The following is a 24,727-nucleotide window of genomic DNA, read 5'->3' as shown; positions in this document are numbered from 1 at the left end:
TACCTACAGAGAAGGGAACAGAGCTGTGAAGTACACTACCTACAGGGATGGAAACAGAGCTGTGAAGTACACTACCTACAGGGATGGAAACAGAGATGTGAAGTACACTACCTACAGGTAAGGGAACAGAGCTGTGAAGTACACTACCTACAGGGATGGAAACAGAGATGTGAAGTACACTACCGACAGGTAAGGGAACAGAGCTGTGAAGTACACTATCTACAGAGAAGGAAACAGAGCTGTGAAGTACACTACCTACAGAGAAGGGAACAGAGCTGTGAAGTACACTACCTACAGAGAAGGAAACAGAGTTGTGAAGTACACTACCTACAGAGAAGGGAACAGAGCTCTGAAGTACACTACCTACAGAGAAGGGAACAGAGCTGTGAAGTACACTACCGACAGGGAAGGAAACAGAGCTGTGAAGTACACTACCTACAGGGATGGAAACAGAGCTGTGAAGTACACTACCTACAGAGAAGGGAACAGAGTGGTGAAGTACACTACCTACAGGGATGGAAACAGAGCTGTGAAGTACACTACCTACAGGTAAGGGAACAGAGCTGTGAAGTACACTACCTACAGAGAAGGAAACAGAGATGTGAAGTACACTACCTACAGAGAAGGGAACAGAGCTGTGAAGTACACTACCTACAGAGAAGGGAACAGAGCTGTGAAGTACACTACCTACAGAGAAGGGAACAGAGCTGTGAAGTACACTACCTACAGAGAAGGAAACAGAGCTGTGAATTACACTACCTACAGAGAAGGGAACAGAGCTGTGAAGTACACTACCTACAGAGAAGGGAAGAGAGCTGTGAAGTACACTACCTAAAGAGAAGGGAACAGAGCTGTGAAGTACACTACCTACAGAGAAGGGAACAGAGCTGTGAAGTACACTACCTACAGAGAAGGGAACAGAGCTGTGAAGTACACTACCTACAGGGAAGGAAACAGAGAAGTGAAGTACACTACCTACAGGGATGGAAACAGAGCTGTGAAGTACACTACCTACAGAGAAGGGAACAGAGCTGTGAAGTACACTACCTACAGAGAAGGGAACAGAGCTGTGAAGTACACTACCTACAGAGAAGGGAACAGAGCTGTGAAGTACACTACCTACAGAGAAGGGAACAGAGCTGTGAAATACACTACCTACAGAGAAGGGAACAGAGCTGTGAAGTACACTACCTACAGAGAAGGGAACAGAGCTGTGAAGTACACTACCTACAGAGAAGGAAACAGAGAGTGAAGTACACTACCTACAGAGAAGGGAACAGAGCTGTGAAGTACACTACCTACAGAGAAGGAAACAGAGAGTGAAGTACACTACCTACAGAGAAGGGAACAGAGCTGTGAAGTACACTACCTACAGAGAAGTGAAACAGAGCTGTGAAGTACACTACCTACAGAGAAGGGAACAGAGCTGTGAAGTACACTACCTACAGGGAAGGAAACAGAGAGTGAAGTACACTACCTACAGAGAAGGGAACAGAGCTGTGTAGTACACTACCTACAGAGAAGGAAACAGAGCTGTGAAGTACACTACCTACAGAGAAGGAAACAGAGCTGTGAAGTACACTACCTACAGAGAAGGGAACAGAGCTGTGAAGTACACTACCTACAGGGAAGGAAACAGAGATGTGAAGTACACTACCTACAGGTAAGGGAACAGAGCTGTGAAGTACACTATCTACAGGTGAGGGAATAGACTTGTGAAGCAGACTACCTACAGGGATGGAAACAGAGCTGTGAAGTACACTACCTACAGGGATGGAAACAGAGCTGTGAAGTACACTACCTACAGTGATGGAAACAGAGATGTGAAGTACACTACCTACAGGTAAGGGAACAGAGCTGTGAAGTACACTACCTACAGAGAAGGGAACAGAGCTGTGGAGTACACTACCTACAGAGAAGGGAACAGAGCTGTGGAGTACACTACCTACAGAGAAGGGAACAGAGCTGTGGAGTACACTACCTACAGAGAAGGGAACAGAGCTGTGGAGTACACTACCTACAGAGAAGGAAACAGAGTTGTGGAGTACACTACCTACAGAGAAGGGAACAGAGCTGTGAAGTACACTACCTACAGGGAAGGAAACAGAGATGTGAAGTACACTACCTACAGGGATGTAAACAGAGCTGTGAAGTACACTACCTACAGGGATGGAAACAGAGATGTGAAGTACACTACCTACAGGTAAGGGAACAGAGCTGTGAAGTACACTACCTACAGAGAAGGAAACAGAGATGTGAAGTACACTACCTACAGAGAAGGAAACAGAGATGTGAAGTACACTATCTACAGAGAAGGAAACAGAGTTGTGGAGTACACTACCTACAGAGAAGGGAACAGAGCTGTGAAGTACACTACCTACAGGGATGGAAACAGAGATGTGAAGTACACTACCTACAGGTAAGGGAACAGAGCTGTGAAGTACACTACCTACAGAGAAGGGTACAGAGCTGTGAAGTACACTACCTACAGAGAAGGGAACAGAGCTGTGAAGTACACTGCCTACAGGTAAGGGAACAGACTTGTGAAGTAGACTACCTACAGGGATGGAAACAGAGCTGTGAAGTACACTACCTACAGGGATGGAAACAGAGATGTGAAGTACACTACCTACAGGTAAGGGAACAGAGCTGTGAAGTACACTACCTACAGGTAAGGGAACAGAGCTGTGAAGTACACTATCTACAGAGAAGGAAACAGAGCTGTGAAGTACACTACCTACAGAGAAGGGAACAGAGCTGTGAAGTACACTACCTACAGAGAAGGGAACAGAGCTGTGAAGTACACTACCTACAGTGAAGGAAACAGAGCTGTGAAGTACACTACCTACAGAGAAGGAAACAGAGCTGTGAAGTACACTATCTACAGAGAAGGAAACAGAGCTGTGAAGTACACTACCTACAGAGAAGGGAACAGAGCTGTGAAGTACACTACCTACAGAGAAGGGAACAGAGCTGTGAAGTACACTACCTACAGTGAAGGAAACAGAGCTGTGAAGTACACTACCTACAGAGAAGGGAACAGAGCTTTGAAGTACACTACCTACAGAGAAGGGAACAGAGCTGTGAAGTACACTACCTACAGAGAAGGGAACAGAGCTGTGAAGTACACTACCTACAGAGAAGGAAACAGAGCTGTGAAGTACACTACCTACAGAGATGGGAACAGAGCGGTGAAGTACACTACCTACAGGGATGGAAACAGAGCTGTGAAGTACACTACCTACAGGTAAGGGAACAGAGCTGTGAAGTACACTACCTACAGAGAAGGGAACAGAGCTGTGAAGTACACTACCTACAGAGAAGTGAAACAGAGCTGTGAAGTACACTACCTACAGAGAAGGGAACAGAGATGTGAAGTACACTACCTACAGGGAAGGAAACAGAGATGTGAAGTACACTACCTACAGAGAAGGGAACAGAGCTGTGTAGTACACTACCTACAGAGAAGGAAACAGAGATGTGAAGTACACTACCTACAGAGAGGGAACAGACCTGTGAAGTACACTGCCTACAGAGAAGGGTACAGAGCTGTGAAGTACACTACCTACAGAGAAGGGAACAGAGCTGTGAAGTACACTACCTACAGGGAAGGAAACAGAGATGTGAAGTACACTACCTACAGGTAAGGGAACAGAGCTGTGAAGTACACTATCTACAGGTGAGGGAACAGAGCTGTGAAGTACACTACCTCCAGGTAAGGGAACAGACTTGTGAAGTAGACTACCTACAGGGATGGAAACAGAGCTGTGAAATACACTACCTACAGGGATGGAAACAGAGATGTGAAGTACACTACCTACAGGTAAGGGAACAGAGCAGTGAAGTACACTATCTACAGGTGAGGGAACAGAGCTGTGAAGTACACTACCTCCAGGTAAGGGAACAGACTTGTGAAGTAGACTACCTACAGGGATGGAAACAGAGCTGTGAAGTACACTACCTACAGGGATGGAAACAGAGATGTGAAGTACACTACCTACAGGTAAGGGAACAGAGCTGTGAAGTACACTATCTACAGAGAAGGAAACAGAGATGTGAAGTACACTACCTACAGAGAAGGGAACAGAGCTGTGAAGTACACTACCTACAAGGAAGGAAACAGAGCTGTGAAGTACACTACCTACAGGGATGGAAACAGAGCTGTGAAGTACACTACCTACAGGGATGGAAACAGAGCTGTGAAGTACACTACCTACAGAGAAGGAAACAGAGATGTGAAGTACACTACCTACAGAGAAGGGAACAGAGCTGTGAAGTACACTACCTACAGGGAAGGAAACAGAGCTGTGAAGTACACTACCTACAGGGATGGAAACAGAGCTGTGAAGTACACTACCTACAAAGAAGGGAACAGAGCTGTGAAGTACACTACCTACAGGGATGGAAACAGAGATGTGAAGTACACTACCTACAGGGATGGAAACAGAGCTGTGAAGTACACTACCTACAGGTAAGGGAACAGAGCTGTGAAGTACACTACCTACAGAGAAGGAAACAGAGATGTGAAGTACACTACCTACAGAGAAGGGAACAGAGCTGTGAAGTACACTACCTACAGGTAAGGGAACAGAGCTGTGAAGTACACTACCTACAGAGAAGGGAACAGAGCTGTGAAGTACACTACCTACAGAGAAGGGAACAGAGCTGTGAAGTACACTACCTACAGAGAAGGGAACAGAGCTGTGAAGTACACTACCTACAGAGAAGGGAACAGAGCTGTGAAGTACACTACCTACAGAGAAGGAAACAGAGCTGTGAAGTACACTACCTACAGAGAAGGGAACAGAGCTGTGAAGTACACTACCTACAGAGAAGGAAACAGAGCTGTGAAGTACACTACCTACAGGTAAGGGAACAGAGCTGTGAAGTACACTACCTACAGAGAAGGGAACAGAGCTGTGAAGTACACTACCTACAGAGAAGGGAACAGAGCTGTGAAGTACACTACCTACAGAGAAGGGAACAGAGCTGTGAAGTACACTACCTACAGAGAAGGGAACAGAGCTGTGAAGTACACTATCTACAGAGAAGGAAACAGAGTTGTGAAGTACACTACCTACAGAGAAGGGAACAGAGCTGTGAAGTACACTACCTACAGTGAAGGAAACAGAGCTGTGAAGTACACTACCTACAGGTAAGGGAACAGAGATGTGAAGTACACTATCTACAGGTGAGGGAACAGAGCTGTGAAGTACACTACCTACAGAGAAGGGAATAGAGCTGTGAAGTACACTACCTACAGGTAAGGGAACAGAGCTGTGAAGTACACTATCTACAGAGAAGGAAACAGAGCTGTGAAGTACACTACCTACAGAGAAGGGAACAGAGCTGTGAAGTACACTACCTACAGGGATGGAAACAGAGATGTGAAGTACACTACCTACAGGTAAGGGAACAGAGCTGTGAAGTACACTATCTACAGAGAAGGAAACAGAGTTGTGGAGTACACTACCTACAGAGAAGGGAACAGAGCTGTGAAGTACACTACCTACAGGGATGGAAACAGAGATGTGAAGTACACTACCTACAGGTCAGGGAACAGAGCTGTGAAGTACACTACCTACAGAGAAGGGTACAGAGCTGTGAAGTACACTACCTACAGAGAAGGGAACAGAGCTGTGAAGTACACTGCCTACAGGTAAGGGAACAGACTTGTGAAGTAGACTACCTACAGGGATGGAAACAGAGCTGTGAAGTACACTACCTACAGGGATGGAAACAGAGATGTGAAGTACACTACCTACAGGTAAGGGAACAGAGCTGTGAAGTACACTATCTACAGAGAAGGAAACAGAGCTGTGAAGTACACTACCTACAGAGAAGGGAACAGAGCTGTGAAGTACACTACCTACAGAGAAGGGAACAGAGCTGTGAAGTACACTACCTACAGTGAAGGAAACAGAGCTGTGAAGTACACTACCTACAGAGAAGGGAACAGAGCTGTGAAGTACACTACCTACAGAGAAGGGAACAGAGCTGTGAAGTACACTACCTACAGAGAAGGGAACAGAGCTGTGAAGTACACTACCTACAGGGAAGGAAACAGAGCTGTGAAGTACACTACCTACAGAGAAGGGAACAGAGCGGTGAAGTACACTACCTACAGGGATGGAAACAGAGCTGTGAAGTACACTACCTACAGGTAAGGGAACAGAGCTGTGAAGTACACTACCTACAGAGAAGGGAACAGAGCTGTGAAGTACACTACCTACAGAGAAGTGAAACAGAGCTGTGAAGTACACTACCTACAGAGAAGGGAACAGAGCTGTGAAGTACACTACCTACAGGGAAGGAAACAGAGATGTGAAGTACACTACCTACAGAGAAGGGAACAGAGCTGTGTAGTACACTACCTACAGAGAAGGAAACAGAGCTGTGAAGTACACTACCTACAGAGAGGGAACAGAGCTGTGAAGTACACTGCCTACAGAGAAGGGTACAGAGCTGTGAAGTACACTACCTACAGAGAAGGGAACAGAGCTGTGAAGTACACTACCTACAGGGAAGGAAACAGAGATGTGAAGTGCACTACCTACAGGTAAGGGAACAGAGCTGTGAAGTACACTATCTACAGGTGAGGGAACAGAGCTGTGAAGTACACTACCTCCAGGTAAGGGAACAGACTTGTGAAGTAGACTACCTACAGGGATGGAAACAGAGCTGTGAAGTACACTACCTACAGGGATGGAAACAGAGATGTGAAGTACACTACCTACAGGTAAGGGAACAGAGCTGTGAAGTACACTACCTACAGAGAAGGAAACAGAGATGTGAAGTACACTACCTACAGGTAAGGGAACAGAGCTGTGAAGTACACTATCTACAGGTGAGGGAACAGAGCTGTGAAGTACACTACCTCCAGGTAAGGGAACAGACTTGTGAAGTAGACTACCTACAGGGATGGAAACAGAGCTGTGAAGTACACTACCTACAGGGATGGAAACAGAGATGTGAAGTACACTACCTACAGGTAAGGGAACAGAGCTGTGAAGTACACTACCTACAGAGAAGGAAACAGAGATGTGAAGTACACTACCTACAGAGAAGGGAACAGAGCTGTGAAGTACACTACCTACAAGGAAGGAAACAGAGCTGTGAAGTACACTACCTACAGGGATGGAAACAGAGCTGTGAAGTACACTACCTACAAAGAAGGGAACAGAGCTGTGAAGTACACTACCTACAGGGATGGAAACAGAGATGTGAAGTACACTACCTACAGAGAAGGGAACAGAGCTGTGAAGTACACTACCTACAGGTAAGGGAACAGAGCTGTGAAGTACACTACCTACAGAGAAGGGAACAGAGCTGTGAAGTACACTACCTACAGAGAAGGGAACAGAGCTGTGAAGTACACTACCTACAGAGAAGGGAACAGAGCTGTGAAGTACACTACCTACAGAGAAGGGAACAGAGCTGTGAAGTACACTATCTACAGAGAAGGAAACAGAGTTGTGAAGTACACTACCTACAGAGAAGGGAACAGAGCTGTGAAGTACACTACCTACAGTGAAGGAAACAGAGCTGTGAAGTACACTACCTACAGGTAAGGGAACAGAGATGTGAAGTACACTATCTACAGGTGAGGGAACAGAGCTGTGAAGTACACTACCTACAGAGAAGGGAATAGAGCTGTGAAGTACACTACCTACAGGTAAGGGAACAGACTTGTGAAGTAGACTACCTACAGGGATGGAAACAGAGCTGTGAAGTACACTACCTACAGGGATGGAAACAGAGATGTGAAGTACACTACCTACAGAGAAGGGAACAGAGCTGTGAAGTACACTACCTACAGTGAAGGAAACAGAGCTGTGAAGTACACTACCTACAGAGAAGGGAACAGAGCTGTGAAGTACACTACCTACAGTGAAGGAAACAGAGCTGTGAAGTACACTACCTACAGAGAAGGGAACAGAGCTGTGAAGTACACTACCTACAGAGAAGGGAACAGAGCTGTGAAGTACACTACCTACAGAGAAGGGAACAGAGCTGTGAAGTACACTACCGACAGGGAAGGAAACAGAGCTGTGAAGTACACTACCTACAGGGATGGAAACAGAGCTGTGAAGTACACTACCTACAGAGAAGGGAACAGAGCGGTGAAGTACACTACCTACAGGGATGGAAACAGAGCTGTGAAGTACACTACCTAAAGGTAAGGGAACAGAGCTGTGAAGTACACTACCTACAGAGAAGGAAACAGAGATGTGAAGTACACTACCTACAGAGAAGGGAACAGAGCTGTGAAGTACACTACCTACAGAGAAGGGAACAGAGCTGTGAAGTACACTACCTACAGAGAAGGAAACAGAGCTGTGAATTACACTACCTACAGAGAAGGGAACAGAGCTGTGAAGTACACTACCTACAGAGAAGGGAAGAGAGCTGTGAAGTACACTACCTAAAGAGAAGGGAACAGAGCTGTGAAGTACACTACCTACAGAGAAGGGAACAGAGCTGTGAAGTACACTACCTACAGAGAAGGGAACAGAGCTGTGAAGTACACTACCTACAGAGAAGGGAACAGAGCTGTGAAGTACACTACCTACAGAGAAGGGAACAGAGCTGTGAAGTACACTACCTACAGGGAAGGAAACAGAGAAGTGAAGTACACTACCTACAGGGATGGAAACAGAGCTGTGAAGTACACTACCTACAGAGAAGGGAACAGAGCTGTGAAGTACACTACCTACAGAGAAGGGAACAGAGCTGTGAAGTACACTACCTACAGAGAAGGGAACAGAGCTGTGAAGTACACTACCTACAGAGAAGGGAACAGAGCTGTGAAATACACTACCTACAGAGAAGGGAACAGAGCTGTGAAGTACACTACCTACAGAGAAGGGAACAGAGCTGTGAAGTACACTACCTACAGAGAAGGAAACAGAGAGTGAAGTACACTACCTACAGAGAAGGGAACAGAGCTGTGAAATACACTACCTACAGAGAAGTGAAACAGAGCTGTGAAGTACACTACCTACAGAGAAGGGAACAGAGCTGTGAAGTACACTACCTACAGGGAAGGAAACAGAGAGTGAAGTACACTACCTACAGAGAAGGGAACAGAGCTGTGTAGTACACTACCTACAGAGAAGGAAACAGAGATGTGAAGTACACTACCTACAGGTAAGGGAACAGAGCTGTGAAGTACACTATCTACAGGTGAGGGAATAGACTTGTGAAGCAGACTACCTACAGGGATGGAAACAGAGATGTGAAGTACACTACCTACAGGGATGGAAACAGAGCTGTGAAGTACACTACCTACAGGGATGGAAACAGAGATGTGAAGTACACTACCTACAGGTAAGGGAACAGAGCTGTGAAGTACACTATCTACAGAGAAGGAAACAGAGTTGTGGAGTACACTACCTACAGAGAAGGGAACAGAGCTGTGAAGTACACTACCTACAGGGAAGGAAACAGAGCTGTGAAGTACACTACCTACAGGGATGGAAACAGAGCTGTGAAGTACACTACCTACAGGGATGGAAACAGAGATGTGAAGTACACTACCTACAGGTAAGGGAACAGAGCTGTGAAGTACACTATCTACAGAGAAGGAAACAGAGTTGTGGAGTACACTACCTACAGAGAAGGGAAAAGAGCTGTGAAGTACACTACCTACAGGTAAGGGAACAGAGCTGTGAAGTACACTACCTACAGGGATGGAAACAGAGCTGTGAAGTACACTACCTACAGAGAAGGGAACAGAGCTGTGAAGTACACTACCTACAGAGAAGGGAACAGAGCTGTGAAGTACACTACCTACAGAGAAGGGAACAGAGCTGTGAAGTACACTACCTACAGAGAAGGGAACAGAGCTGTGAAGTACACTACCTACAGAGAAGGGAACAGAGCTGTGAAGTACACTACCTACAGAGAAGGAAACAGAGCTGTGAAGTACACTACCTACAGAGAAGGGAACAGAGCTGTGAAGTACACTACCTACAGAGAAGGGAACAGAGCTGTGAAGTACACTACCTACAGAGAAGGAAACAGAGCTGTGAAGTACACTACCTACAGAGAAGGGAACAGAGCTGTGAAGTACACTACCTACAGGTAAGGGAACAGAGCTGTGAAGTACACTACCTACAGGTGAGGGAACAGAGCTGTGAAGTACACTACCTACAGGTAAGGGAACAGACTTGTGAAGTAGACTACCTACAGGGATGGAAACAGAGCTGTGAAGTACACTACCTACAGGGATGGAAACAGAGATGTGAAGTACACTACCTACAGGTAAGGGAACAGAGCTGTGAAGTACACTACCTACAGAGAAGGAAACAGAGCTGTGAAGTACACTACCTACAGGGATGGAAACAGAGATGTGAAGTACACTACCTACAGGTAAGGGAACAGAGCTGTGAAGTACACTATCTACAGAGAAGGAAACAGAGTTGTGGAGTACACTACCTACAGAGAAGGGAACAGAGCTGTGAAGTACACTACCTACAGGGAAGGAAACAGAGATGTGAAGTACACTACCTACAGGGATGGAAACAGAGCTGTGAAGTACACTACCTACAGGGATGGAAACAGAGATGTGAAGTACACTACCTACAGGTAAGGGAACAGAGCTGTGAAGTACACTATCTACAGAGAAGGAAACAGAGTTGTGGAGTACACTACCTACAGAGAAGGGAACAGAGCTGTGAAGTACACTACCTACAGGGAAGGAAACAGAGATGTGAAGTACACTACCTACAGGGATGGAAACAGAGCTGTGAAGTACACTACCTACAGAGAAGGGAACAGAGCTGTGAAGTACACTACCTACAGAGAAGGGAACAGAGCTGTGAAGTACACTACCTACAGAGAAGGAAACAGAGCTGTGAAGTACACTACCTACAGAGAAGGAAACAGAGATGTGAAGTACACTACCTACAGAGAAGGGAACAGAGCTGTGAAGTACACTACCTACAAGGAAGGAAACAGAGCTGTGAAGTACACTACCTACAGGGATGGAAACAGAGCTGTGAAGTACACTACCTACAAAGAAGGGAACAGAGCTGTGAAGTACACTACCTACAGGGATGGAAACAGAGATGTGAAGTACACTACCTACAGGTAAGGGAACAGAGCTGTGAAGTACACTACCTACAGAGAAGGAAACAGAGATGTGAAGTACACTACCTACAGAGAAGGGAACAGAGCTGTGAAGTACACTACCTACAGGGATGGAAACAGAGATGTGAAGTACACTACCTACAGAGAAGGGAACAGAGCTGTGAAGTACACTACCTACAGGTAAGGGAACAGAGCTGTGAAGTACACTACCTACAGAGAAGGGAACAGAGCTGTGAAGTACACTACCTACAGAGAAGGGAACAGAGCTGTGAAGTACACTACCTACAGAGAAGGGAACAGAGCTGTGAAGTACACTACCTACAGAGAAGGGAACAGAGCTGTGAAGTACACTACCTACAGAGAAGGAAACAGAGCTGTGAAGTACACTACCTACAGAGAAGGGAACAGAGCTGTGAAGTACACTACCTACAGGGAAGGAAACAGAGCTGTGAAGTACACTACCTACAGGTAAGGGAACAGAGATGTGAAGCACACTATCTACAGGTGAGGGAACAGAGCTGTGAAGTACACTATCTACAGGTGAGGGAACAGAGCTGTGAAGTACACTACCTACAGAGAAGGGAATAGAGCTGTGAAGTACACTACCTACAGGTAAGGGAACAGACTTGTGAAGTAGACTACCTACAGGGATGGAAACAGAGCTGTGAAGTACACTACCTACAGGGATGGAAACAGAGATGTGAAGTACACTACCGACAGGTAAGGGAACAGAGCTGTGAAGTACACTACCTACAGAGAAGGGAACAGAGCTGTGAAGTACACTACCTACAGTGAAGGAAACAGAGCTGTGAAGTACACTACCTACAGAGAAGGGAACAGAGCTTTGAAGTACACTACCTACAGAGAAGGGAACAGAGCTGTGAAGTACACTACCTACAGGGATGGAAACAGAGCTGTGAAGTACACTACCTACAGAGAAGGGAACAGAGTGGTGAAGTACACTACCTACAGGGATGGAAACAGAGCTGTGAAGTACACTACCTACAGGTAAGGGAACAGAGCTGTGAAGTACACTACCTACAGAGAAGGAAACAGAGATGTGAAGTACACTACCTACAGAGAAGGGAACAGAGCTGTGAAGTACACTACCTACAGAGAAGGGAACAGAGCTGTGAAGTACACTACCTACAGAGAAGGAAACAGAGCTGTGAATTACACTACCTACAGAGAAGGGAACAGAGCTGTGAAGTACACTACCTACAGAGAAGGGAACAGAGCTGTGAAGTACACTACCTAAAGAGAAGGAAACAGAGCTGTGAAGTACACTACCTACAGAGAAGGGAACAGAGCTGTGAAGTACACTACCTACAGAGAAGGGAACAGAGCTGTAAAGTACACTACCTACAGAGAAGGGAACAGAGCTGTGAAGTACACTACCTACAGAGAAGGGAACAGAGCTGTGAAGTACACTACCTACAGGGAAGGAAACAGAGAAGTGAAGTACACTACCTACAGGGATGGAAACAGAGCTGTGAAGTACACTACCTACAGAGAAGGGAACAGAGCTGTGAAGTACACTACCTACAGAGAAGGGAACAGAGCTGTGAAGTACACTACCTACAGAGAAGGGAACAGAGCTGTGAAGTACACTACCTACAGAGAAGGGAACAGAGCTGTGAAGTACACTACCTACAGAGAAGGGAACAGAGCTGTGAAGTACACTACCTACAGAGAAGGAAACAGAGCTGTGAAGTACACTACCTACAGAGAAGGGAACAGAGCTGTGAAGTACACTACCTACAGAGAAGGGAACAGAGCTGTGAAGTACACTACCTACAGAGAAGGGAACAGAGCTGTGAAGTACACTACCTACAGAGAAGGAAACAGAGCTGTGAAGTACACTACCTACAGAGAAGGGAACAGAGCTGTGAAGTACACTACCTACAGAGAAGGGAACAGAGCTGTGAAGTACACTACCTACAGAGAAGGGAACAGAGCTGTGAAGTACACTACCTACAGAGAAGGGAACAGAGCTGTGAAGTACACTACCTACAGAGAAGGAAACAGAGCTGTGAAGTACACTACCTACAGAGAAGGGAACAGAGCTGTGAAGTACACTACCTACAGAGAAGTGAAACAGAGATGTGAAGTACACTACCTACAGAGAAGGGAACAGAGCTGTGAAGTACACTACCTACAGGGAAGGAAACAGAGATGTGAAGTACACTACCTACAGAGAAGGGAACAGAGCTGTGTAGTACACTACCTACAGAGAAGGAAACAGAGCTGTGAAGTACACTACCTACAGAGAGGGAACAGAGCTGTGAAGTACACTGCCTACAGAGAAGGGTACAGAGCTGTGAAGTACACTACCTACAGAGAAGGGAACAGAGCTGTGAAGTACACTACCCACAGGGAAGGAAACAGAGATGTGAAGTACACTACCTACAGGTAAGGGAACAGAGCTGTGAAGTACACTATCTACAGGTGAGGGAACAGACTTGTGAAGTAGACTACCTACAGGGATGGAAACAGAGCTGTGAAGTACACTACCTACAGGGATGGAAACAGAGATGTGAAGTACACTACCTACAGGTAAGGGAACAGAGCTGTGAAGTACACTATCTACAGAGAAGGAAACAGAGTTGTGGAGTACACTACCTACAGAGAAGGGAACAGAGCTGTGAAGTACACTACCTACAGGGAAGGAAACAGAGATGTGAAGTACACTACCTACAGGGATGGAAACAGAGCTGTGAAGTACACTACCTACAGAGAAGGGAACAGAGCTGTGAAGTACACTACCTACAAAGAAGGGAACAGAGCTGTGAAGTACACTACCTACAGGGATGGAAACAGAGATGTGAAGTACACTACCTACAGGTAAGGGAACAGAGCTGTGAAGTACACTACCACCAGAGAAGGGAACAGAGTTGTGGAGTACACTACCTACAGAGAAGGAAACAGAGATGTGAAGTACACTACCTACAGAGAAGGAAACAGAGATGTGAAGTACACTACCTACAGAGAAGGGAACAGAGCTGTGAAATACACTACCTACAGAGAAGGGAACAGAGCTGTGAAGTACACTACCTACAGGGAAGGAAACAGAGCTGTGAAGTACACTACCTACAGGGAAGGAAACAGAGCTGTGAAGTACACTACCTACAGAGAAGGGAACAGAGCTGTGAAGTACACTACCTACAGAGAAGGAAACAGAGCTGTGAAGTACACTACCTACAGAGAAGGAAACAGAGCTGTGAAGTACACTACCTACAGAGAAGGAAACAGAGATGTGAAGTACACTACCTACAGAGAAGGGAACAGAGCTGTGAAGTACACTACCTACAGGGATGGAAACAGAGATGTGAAGTACACTACCTACAGAGAAGGGAACAGAGCTGTGAAGTACACTACCTACAGGTAAGGGAACAGAGCTGTGAAGTACACTACCTACAGAGAAGGGAACAGAGCTGTGAAGTACACTACCTACAGAGAAGGGAACAGAGCTGTGAAGTACACTACCTACAGAGAAGGGAACAGAGCTGTGAAGTACACTACCTACAGAGAAGGGAACAGAGCTGTGAAGTACACTATCTACAGAGAAGGAAACAGAGCTGTGAAGTACACTACCTACAGAGAAGGGAACAGAGCTGTGAAGTACACTACCTACAGGGAAGGAAACAGAGCTGTGAAGTACACTACCTACAGGTAAGGGAACAGAGATGTGAAGCACACTATCTACAGGTGAGGGAACAGAGCTGTGAAGTACACTATCTACAGGTGAGGGAATAGAGCTGTGAAGTACACTACCTACAGAGAAGGGAACAGAGCTGTGAAGTACACTACCTACAGGTAAGGGAACAGACTTGTGAAGTAGACTACCTACAGGGATGGAAACAGAGCTGTGAAGTACACTACCTACAGGGATGGAAACAGAGATGTGAAGTACACTACCGACAGGTAAGGGAACAGAGCTGTGAAGTACACTATCTACAGAGAAGGAAACAGAGCTGTGAAGTACACTACCTACAGAGAAGGGAACAGAGCTGTGAAGTACACTACCTACAGAGAAGGGAACAGAGCTGTGAAGTACACTACCTACAGTGAAGGAAACAGAGCTGTGAAGTACACTACCTACAGAGAAGGGAACAGAGCTTTGAAGTACACTACCTACAGAGAAGGGAACAGAGCTGTGAAGTACACTACCTACAGAGATGGAAACAGAGCTGTGAAGTACACTACCTACAGGTAAGGGAACAGAGCTGTGAAGTACACTACCTACAGGGAAGGAAACAGAGATGTGAAGTACACTACCTACAGAGAAGGGAACAGAGCTGTGAAGTACACTACCTACAGAGAAGGGAACAGAGCTGTGAAGTACACTACCTACAGAGAAGGAAACAGAGCTGTGAAGTACACTACCTACAGAGAAGGGAACAGAGCTGTGAAGTACACTACCTACAGAGAAGGGAAGAGAGCTGTGAAGTACACTACCTAAAGAGAAGGGAACAGAGCTGTGAAGTACACTACCTACAGAGAAGGGAACAGAGCTGTGAAGTACACAACCTACAGAGAAGGGAACAGAGCTGTGAAGTACACTACCTACAGAGAAGGGAACAGAGCTGTGAAGTACACTACCTACAGAGAAGGGAACAGAGCTGTGAAGTACACTACCTACAGGGAAGGAAACAGAGAAGTGAAGTACACTACCTACAGGGATGGAAACAGAGCTGTGAAGTACACTACCTACAGAGAAGGGAACAGAGCTGTGAAGTACACTACCTACAGAGAAGGGAACAGAGCTGTGAAGTACACTACCTACAGAGAAGGGAACAGAGCTGTGAAGTACACTACCTACAGAGAAGGGAACAGAGCTGTGAAGTACACTACCTACAGAGAAGGGAACAGAGCTGTGAAGTACACTACCTACAGAGAAGGAAACAGAGCTGTGAAGTACACTACCTACAGAGAAGGGAACAGAGCTGTGAAGTACACTACCTACAGAGAAGGGAACAGAGCTGTGAAGTACACTACCTACAGAGAAGGGAACAGAGCTGTGAAGTACACTACCTACAGAGAAGGAAACAGAGCTGTGAAGTACACTACCTACAGAGAAGGGAACAGAGCTGTGAAGTACACTACCTACAGAGAAGGGAACAGAGCTGTGAAGTACACTACCTACAGAGAAGGAAACAGAGCTGTGAAGTACACTACCTACAGAGAAGGGAACAGAGCTGTGAAGTACACTACCTACAGGGAAGGAAACAGAGATGTGAAGTACACTACCTACAGAGAAGGGAACAGAGCTGTGAAGTACACTACCTACAGGTGAGGGAACAGAGCTGTGAAGTACACTACCTACAGAGAGGGAACAGAGCTGTGAAGTACACTGCCTACAGAGAAGGGAACAGAGCTGTGAAGTACACTACCTACAGAGAAGGGAACAGAGCTGTGAAGTACACTTCCTACAGAGAAGGAAACAGAGATGTGAAGTACACTACCTACAGGTAAGGGAACAGAGCTGTGAAGTACACTATCTACAGGTGAGGGAATAGACTTGTGAAGCAGACTACCTACAGGGATGGAAACAGAGCTGTGAAGTACACTACCTACAGGGATGGAAACAGAGATGTGAAGTACACTACCTACAGGTAAGGGAACAGAGCTGTGAAGTACACTATCTACAGAGAAGGAAACAGAGTTGTGGAGTACACTACCTACAGAGAAGGGAACAGAGCTGTGAAGTACACTACCTACAGGGAAGGGAACAGAGCTGTGAAGTACACTACCTACAGGGATGGAAACAGAGATGTGAAGTACACTACCTACAGAGAAGGGAACAGAGCTGTGAAGTACACTACCTACAGAGAAGGGAACAGAGCTGTGAAGTACACTACCTACAGAGAAGGGAACAGAGCTGTGAAGTACACTACCTACAGGGAAGGAAACAGAGCTGTGAAGTACACTACCTACAGGAAGGGAAACAGAGGTGTGAAGTACACTACCTACAGAGAAGGGAACAGAGCTGTGAAGTACACTACCTACAGAGAAGGGAACAGAGCTGTGAAGTACACTACCTACAGAGAAGGGAACAGAGCTGTGAAGTACACTACCTACAGAGAAGGGAACAGAGCTGTGAAGTACACTACCTACAGAGAAGGAAACAGAGCTGTGAAGTACACTACCTACAGAGAAGGGAACAGAGCTGTGAAATACACTACCTACAGAGAAGGCAACAGAGCTGTGAAGTACACTACCTACAGAGAAGGGAACAGAGCTGTGAAGTACACTACCTACAGAGAAGGAAACAGAGCTGTGAAGTACACTACCTACAGAGAAGTGAAACAGAGCTGTGAAGTACACTACCTACAGAGAAGGGAACAGAGCTGTGAAGTACACTACCTACAGAGAAGGAAACAGAGCTGTGAAGTACACTACCTACAGAGAAGGGAACAGAGCTGTGTAGTACACTACCTACAGAGAAGGAAACAGAGGTGTGAAGTACACTACCTACAGAGAAGGGAACAGAGCTGTGAAGTACACTACCTACAGAGAAGGGAACAGAGCTGTGAAGTACACTACCTACAGAGAAGGGAACAGAGCTGTGAAGTACACTACCTACAGGGAAGGGAACAGAGCTGTGAAGTACACTACCTACAGGTAAGGGAACAGAGCTGTGAAGTACACTATCTACAGGTGAGGGAACAGAGCTGTGAAGTACACTACCTCCAGGTAAGGGAACAGACTTGTGAAGTAGACTACCTACAGGGATGGAAACAGAGCTGTGAAGTACACTACCTACAGGGATGGAAACAGAGATGTGAAGTACACTACCTACAGGTAAGGGAACAGAGCTGTGAAGTACACTATCTACAGAGAAGGAAACAGAGATGTGAAGTACACTACCTACAGAGAAGGGAACAGAGCTGTGAAGTACACTACCTACAGAGGAAGGGAACAGAGCTGTGAAGTACACTACCTACAGGGATGGAAACAGAGCTGTGAAGTACACTACCTACAGAGAAGGGAACAGAGCTGTGAAGTACACTACCTACAGGAATGGAAACAGAGATGTGAAGTACACTACCTACAGGTAAGGGAACAGAGCTGTGAAGTACACTACCTACAGGGAAGGAAACAGAGATGTGAAGTACACTACCTACAGAGAAGGGAACAGAGCTGTGAAGTACACTACCTACAGGGATGGAAACAGAGATGTGAAGTACACTACCTACAGAGAAGGGAACAGAGCTGTGAAGTACACTACCCACAGGGAAGGGAAACAGAGCTGTGAAGTACACTACCTACAGAGAAGGGAACAGAGCTGTGAAGTACACTACCTACAGAGAAGGGAAACAGAGCTGTGAAGTACACTACCTACAGAGAAGGGAACAGAGCTGTGAAGTACACTACCTACAGAGAAGGGAACAGAGCTGTGAAGTACACTACCTACAGAGAAGGGAAACAGAGCTGTGAAGTACACTACCTACAGAGAAGGGAACAGAGCTGTGAAGTACACTACCTACAGGGAAGGAAACAGAGCTGTGAAGTACACTACCTACAGGTAAGGGAACAGAGATGTGAAGTACACTATCTACAGGTGAGGGAACAGAGCTGTGAAGTACACTATCTACAGGTGAGGGAACAGAGCTGTGAAGTACACTACCTACAGAGAAGGGAACAGAGCTGTGAAGTACACTACCTACAGGTAAGGGAACAGACTTGTGAAGTAGACTACCTACAGGGATGGAAACAGAGCTGTGAAGTACACTACCTACAGGGATGGAAACAGAGATGTGAAGTACACTACCTACAGGTAAGGGAACAGAGCTGTGAAGTACACTATCTACAGAGAAGGGAACAGAGCTGTGAAGTACACTATCTACAGAGAAGGGAACAGAGATGTGAAGTACACTACCTACAGAGAAGGGAACAGAGCTGTGAAGTACACTACCTACAGAGAAGGGAACAGAGCTGTGAAGTACACTACCTACAGAGAAGGAAACAGAGCTGTGAAGTACACTACCTACAGGGAAGGGAACAGAGCTGTGAAGTACACTACCTACAGAGAAGGGAACAGAGCTGTGAAGTACACTACCTACAGGGATGGAAACAGAGCTGTGAAGTACACTACCTACAGGTAAGGGAACAGAGCTGTGAAGTACACTACCTACAGAGAAGGAAACAGAGATGTGAAGTACACTACCTACAGAGAAGGGAACAGAGCTGTGAAGTACACTACCTACAGAGAAGGGAACAGAGATGTGAAGTACACTACCTACAGAGAAGGGAACAGAGCGTGAAGTACACTACCTACAGGGAAGGGAACAGAGCTGTGAAGTACACTATCTACAGAGAAGGAAACAGAGCTGTGAAGTACACTACCTACAGAGAAGGGAACAGAGCTGTGAAGTACACTACCTACAGAGAAGGGAACAGAGCTGTGAAGTACACTACCTACAGAGAAGGGAACAGAGCTGTGAAGTACACTACCTACAGAGAAGGGAACAGAGCTGTGAAGTACACTACCTACAGGGAAGGGAACAGAGCTGTGAAGTACACTACCTACAGGGATGGAAACAGAGCTGTGAAGTACACTACCTACAGAGAAGGGAACAGAGCTGTGAAGTACACTACCTACAGAGAAGGGAACAGAGCTGTGAAGTACACTACCTACAGGGAAGGGAACAGAGATGTGAAGTACACTACCTACAGAGAAGGGAACAGAGCTGTGAAGTACACTACCTAAAGAGAAGGGAACAGAGCTGTGAAGTACACTACCTACAGAGAAGGGAACAGAGCTGTGAAGTACACTACCTAAAGAGAAGGGAACAGAGCTGTGAAGTACACTACCTACAGAGAAGAGAACAGAGCTGTGAAGTACACTACCTACAGAGAAGGGAACAGAGCTGTGAAGTACACTACCTACAGAGAAGGAAACAGAGCTGTGAAGTACACTACCTACAGAGAAGGAAACAGAGCTGTGAAGTACACTACCTACAGAGAAGGGAACAGAGCTGTGAAGTACACTACCTACAGGGAAGGAAACAGAGATGTGAAGTACACTACCTACAGAGAAGGGAAACAGAGATGTGAAGTACACTACCTACAGAGAAGGGAACAGAGCTGTGAAGTACACTACCTACAGAGAAGGAAACAGAGATGTGAAGTACACTACCTACAGAGAAGGGAACAGAGCTGTGAAGTACACTACCTACAGAGAAGGGAACAGAGCTGTGAAGTACACTACCTACAGAGAAGGGAACAGAGCTGTGAAGTACACTACCCTACAGGGAAGGGAACAGAGCTGTGAAGTACACTACCTACAGAGAAGGGAACAGAGCTGTGAAGTACACTACCTACAGGGAAGGGAACAGAGCTGTGAAGTACACTACCTACAGAGAAGGGAACAGAGCTGTGAAGTACACTACCTACAGAGAAGGGAACAGAGCTGTGAAGTACACTACCTACAGAGAAGGGAACAGAGCTGTGAAGTACACTACCTACAGAGAAGGGAACAGAGCTGTGAAGTACACTACCTACAGGGAAGGAAACAGAGCTGTGAAGTACACTACCTACAGGGATGGAAACAGAGCTGTGAAGTACACTACCTACAGAGAAGGGAACAGAGCTGTGAAGTACACTACCTACAGAGAAGGGAACAGAGCTGTGAAGTACACTACCTACAGAGAAGGGAACAGAGATGTGAAGTACACTACCTACAGAGAAGGGAACAGAGCTGTGAAGTACACTACCTAAAGAGAAGGAAACAGAGCTGTGAAGTACACTACCTACAGAGAAGGGAACAGAGCTGTGAAGTACACTACCTAAAGAGAAGGGAACAGAGTTGTGAAGTACACTACCTACAGAGAAGGGAACAGAGCTGTGAAGTACACTACCTACAGAGAAGGGAACCGAGCTGTGAAGTACACTACCTACAGAGAAGGAAACAGAGCTGTGAAGTACACTACCTACAGAGAAGTGAAACAGAGCTGTGAAGTACACTACCTACAGAGAAGGGAACAGAGCTGTGAAGTACACTACCTACAGAGAAGGAAACAGAGATGTGAAGTACACTACCTACAGAGAAGGGAAACAGAGATGTGAAGTACACTACCTACAGAGAAGGGAACAGAGCTGTGAAGTACACTACCTACAGGGAAGGAAACAGAGATGTGAAGTACACTACCTACAGAGAAGGGAACAGAGCTGTGTAGTACACTACCTACAGAGAAGGAAACAGAGCTGTGAAGTACACTACCTACAGAGAAGGGAACAGAGCTGTGAAGTACACTACCTACAGAGAAGGGAACAGAGATGTGAAGTACACTACCTACAGAGAAGGGAACAGAGCTGTGTAGTACACTACCTACAGAGAAGGAAACAGAGCTGTGAAGTACACTACCTACAGAGAAGGGTACAGAGCTGTGAAGTACACTACCTACAGAGAAGGGAACAGAGCTGTGAAGTACACTACCTACAGGGAAGGGAACAGAGATGTGAAGTACACTACCTACAGGTAAGGGAACAGAGCTGTGAAGTACACTACCTACAGGTGAGGGAACAGAGCTGTGAAGTACACTACCTACAGGTAAGGGAACAGAGCTGTGAAGTACACTACCTACAGGGATGGAAACAGAGATGTGAAGTACACTACCTACAGGTAAGGGAACAGAGCTGTGAAGTACACTACCTACAGGGATGGAAACAGAGCTGTGAAGTACACTACCTACAGAGAAGGGAACAGAGCTGTGAAGTACACTACCTACAGGGAAGGGAACAGAGCTGTGAAGTACACTACCTACAGAGAAGGGAACAGAGATGTGAAGTACACTACCTACAGAGAAGGGAACAGAGCTGTGAAGTACACTACCTAAAGAGAAGGAAACAGAGCTGTGAAGTACACTACCTACAGAGAAGGGAACAGAGCTGTGAAGTACACTACCTAAAGAGAAGGGAACAGAGCTGTGAAGTACACTACCTACAGAGAAGGGAACAGAGCTGTGAAATACACTACCTACAGAGAAGGGAACAGAGCTGTGAAGTACACTACCTACAGAGAAGGAAACAGAGCTGTGAAGTACACTACCTACAGAGAAGGAAACAGAGCTGTGAAGTGCACTACCTACAGAGAAGGAAACAGAGCTGTGAAGTGCACTACCTACAGAGAAGGAAACAGAGCTGTGAAGTACACTACCTACAGAGAAGGGAACAGAGCTGTGAAGTGCACTACCTACAGAGAAGGAAACAGAGCTGTGAAGTACACTACCTACAGAGAAGGAAACAGAGCTGTGAAGTGCACTACCTACAGAGAAGTGAAACAGAGCTGTGAAGTACACTACCTACAGAGAAGGGAAACAGAGATGTGAAGTACACTACCTACAGAGAAGGGAACAGAGCTGTGAAGTACACTACCTACAGGGAAGGAAACAGAGCTGTGAAGTACACTACCTACAGAGAAGGGAACAGAGCTGTGTAGTACACTACCTACAGAGAAGGAAACAGAGCTGTGAAGTACACTACCTACAGAGAAGGGAACAGAGCTGTGAAGTACACTGCCTACAGAGAAGGGTACAGAGCTGTGAAGTACACTACCTACAGAGAAGGGAACAGAGCTGTGAAGTACACTACCTACAGGGAAGGAAACAGAGATGTGAAGTACACTACCTACAGGTAAGGGAACAGAGCTGTGAAGTACACTACCTACAGGGATGGAAACAGAGCTGTGAAGTACACTACCTACAGAGAAGGGAACAGAGCTGTGAAGTACACTACCTACAGAGAAGGGAACAGAGCTGTGAAGTACACTACCTACAGAGAAGGGAACAGAGCTGTGAAGTACACTACCTACAGAGAAGGGAACAGAGCTGTGAAGTACACTACCTAAAGAGAAGGAAACAGAGCTGTGAAGTACACTACCTACAGAGAAGGGAACAGAGCTGTGAAGTACACTACCTAAAGAGAAGGGAACAGAGCTGTGAAGTACACTACCTACAGAGAAGGGAACAGAGCTGTGAAATACACTACCTACAGAGAAGGGAACAGAGCTGTGAAGTACACTACCTACAGAGAAGGAAACAGAGCTGTGAAGTACACTACCTACAGAGAAGTGAAACAGAGCTGTGAAGTACACTACCTACAGAGAAGGGAACAGAGCTGTGAAGTACACTACCTACAGGGAAGGAAACAGAGATGTGAAGTACACTACCTACAGAGAAGGGAAACAGAGATGTGAAGTACACTACCTACAGAGAAGGGAACAGAGCTGTGAAGTACACTACCTACAGGGAAGGAAACAGAGCTGTGAAGTACACTACCTACAGAGAAGGGAACAGAGCTGTGTAGTACACTACCTACAGAGAAGGAAACAGAGCTGTGAAGTACACTACCTACAGAGAAGGGAACAGAGCTGTGAAGTACACTGCCTACAGAGAAGGGTACAGAGCTGTGAAGTACACTACCTACAGAGAAGGGAACAGAGCTGTGAAGTACACTACCTACAGGGAAGGAAACAGAGATGTGAAGTACACTACCTACAGGTAAGGGAACAGAGCTGTGAAGTACACTATCTACAGGTGAGGGAACAGACTTGTGAAGTAGACTACCTACAGGGATGGAAACAGAGCTGTGAAGTACACTACCTACAGGGATGGAAACAGAGATGTGAAGTACACTACCTACAGGTAAGGGAACAGAGCTGTGAAGTACACTATCTACAGAGAAGGAAACAGAGTTGTGGAGTACACTACCTACAGAGAAGGGAACAGAGCTGTGAAGTACACTACCTACAGAGAAGGGAACAGAGCTGTGAAGTACACTACCTACAGATAAGGGAACAGAGCTGTGAAGTACACTATCTACAGGTGAGGGAACAGAGCTGTGAAGTACACTACCTACAGGTAAGGGAACAGACTTGTGAAGTAGACTACCTACAGGGATGGAAACAGAGCTGTGAAGTACACTACCTACAGGGATGGAAACAGAGATGTGAAGTACACTACCTACAGGTAAGGGAACAGAGCTGTGAAGTACACTACCTACAGAGAAGGAAACAGAGCTGTGAAGTACACTACCTACAGAGAAGGGAACAGAGCTGTGAAGTACACTACCTACAGGGAAGGAAACAGAGCTGTGAAGTACACTACCTACAGGGATGGAAACAGAGCTGTGAAGTACACTACCTACAGAGAAGGGAACAGAGCTGTGAAGTACACTACCTACAGGGATGGGAACAGAGCTGTGAAGTACACTACCTACAGGGAAGGGAACAGAGCTGTGAAGTACACTACCTACAGAGAAGGGAACAGAGATGTGAAGTACACTACCTACAGAGAAGGGAACAGAGCTGTGAAGTACACTACCTACAGGGAAGGAAACAGAGATGTGAAGTACACTACCTACAGAGAAGGGAACAGAGCTGTGAAGTACACTACCTACAGGTAAGGGAACAGAGCTGTGAAGTACACTACCTACAGAGAAGGGAACAGAGCTGTGAAGTACACTACCTACAGAGAAGGGAACAGAGCTGTGAAGTACACTACCTACAGAGAAGGGAACAGAGCTGTGAAGTACACTACCTACAGAGAAGGGAACAGAGCTGTGAAGTACACTACCTACAGAGAAGGGAACAGAGCTGTGAAGTACACTACCTACAGAGAAGGGAAGAGAG

The 24,727-nt window shown here is 46.2% G+C and overlaps 1 protein-coding gene across 5 annotated transcripts in view; it reads right to left on the bottom strand.

Annotated features, from left to right (window-relative positions):
• si:ch211-117c9.5 (sodium- and chloride-dependent creatine transporter 1) overlaps nucleotides 1-24,727 on the bottom strand; it is a 101,209-nt gene that overhangs the window by 14,372 nt on the left and 62,110 nt on the right. The window lies entirely within an intron of this gene.

This window comes from Salmo salar, chromosome ssa13 (assembly GCF_905237065.1).
Source record: "Salmo salar chromosome ssa13, Ssal_v3.1, whole genome shotgun sequence".
NCBI lineage: Eukaryota > Metazoa > Chordata > Actinopteri > Salmoniformes > Salmonidae > Salmo > Salmo salar.
This window is presented reverse-complemented; position numbering and strand designations above follow the sequence as displayed.